The 524-nt window shown below is 66.0% G+C and overlaps 1 long non-coding RNA gene across 2 annotated transcripts in view; it reads right to left on the reverse strand.

The window, feature by feature from the left end:
* Window positions 1-497, reverse strand: part of LOC105004238 — an 18,071-nt gene extending 17,574 nt beyond the window's left edge. The window contains exon 1 of one of the 2 annotated variants that reach the window (XR_827194.1): window positions 391-497. This is a non-coding gene — a long non-coding RNA (uncharacterized LOC105004238). Of the gene's footprint in view, window positions 1-10; window positions 188-390 lie in introns of those variants that run through there. The other variant, XR_827195.1, reaches the window with a different exon arrangement.
* Window positions 498-524: the final 27 nt, after the last annotated feature.

Here is a 524-nt window from a genome sequence, read left to right on the forward strand (position 1 = left end):
GCTCGCCTACCGGCCGGACGACTTCCACATGCGGGCTACCGTGGGTGAGTTCTGTGCGCCGCCGCCGCCCCCGGGGGGAACTCGGGCCGGCACACAAAAGGGTCGCGTGCGCTCGCCCCTCTAGCGCCGCCTCCCCGGGCGCGCCCTTCTGGCGCGGTCCCTCCCCGTCTGCCTACGGGGGGTCCCCGAGCGCCCTTACACTTGGAGAGCTTCTCCCCGCCCCCCCTATCCCCCGGTCCTGGAGAGCCTTCCCTCTCTCCCGATCGTCCAAACTCTCTTTATTTACATCTCTCCCCACCCCCCAGAGCCCCCCACCTCCCAGCAGCCTTGCCGTTGTCTGGACTGCCCCCCTACCTCCCGAGCGCTCCTCTGTTTAGAAGGCCTACGCACCTTGGTCCTTAAGAGCCACTCCACCTGCGGGCACTCTCTCAGGATCTTTCAAAGTCTCTTTATTGCGACTTCCCGCCCGGTACACCCGTCCCCCCAACCTCCCCAGCAACCATTCCTTTCTCTGGACTGTCTCC

This window comes from Bison bison, unplaced genomic scaffold, assembly GCF_000754665.1.
Source record: "Bison bison bison isolate TAMUID 2011002044 unplaced genomic scaffold, Bison_UMD1.0 scf7180017857985, whole genome shotgun sequence".
Taxonomy (NCBI): domain Eukaryota; kingdom Metazoa; phylum Chordata; class Mammalia; order Artiodactyla; family Bovidae; genus Bison; species Bison bison.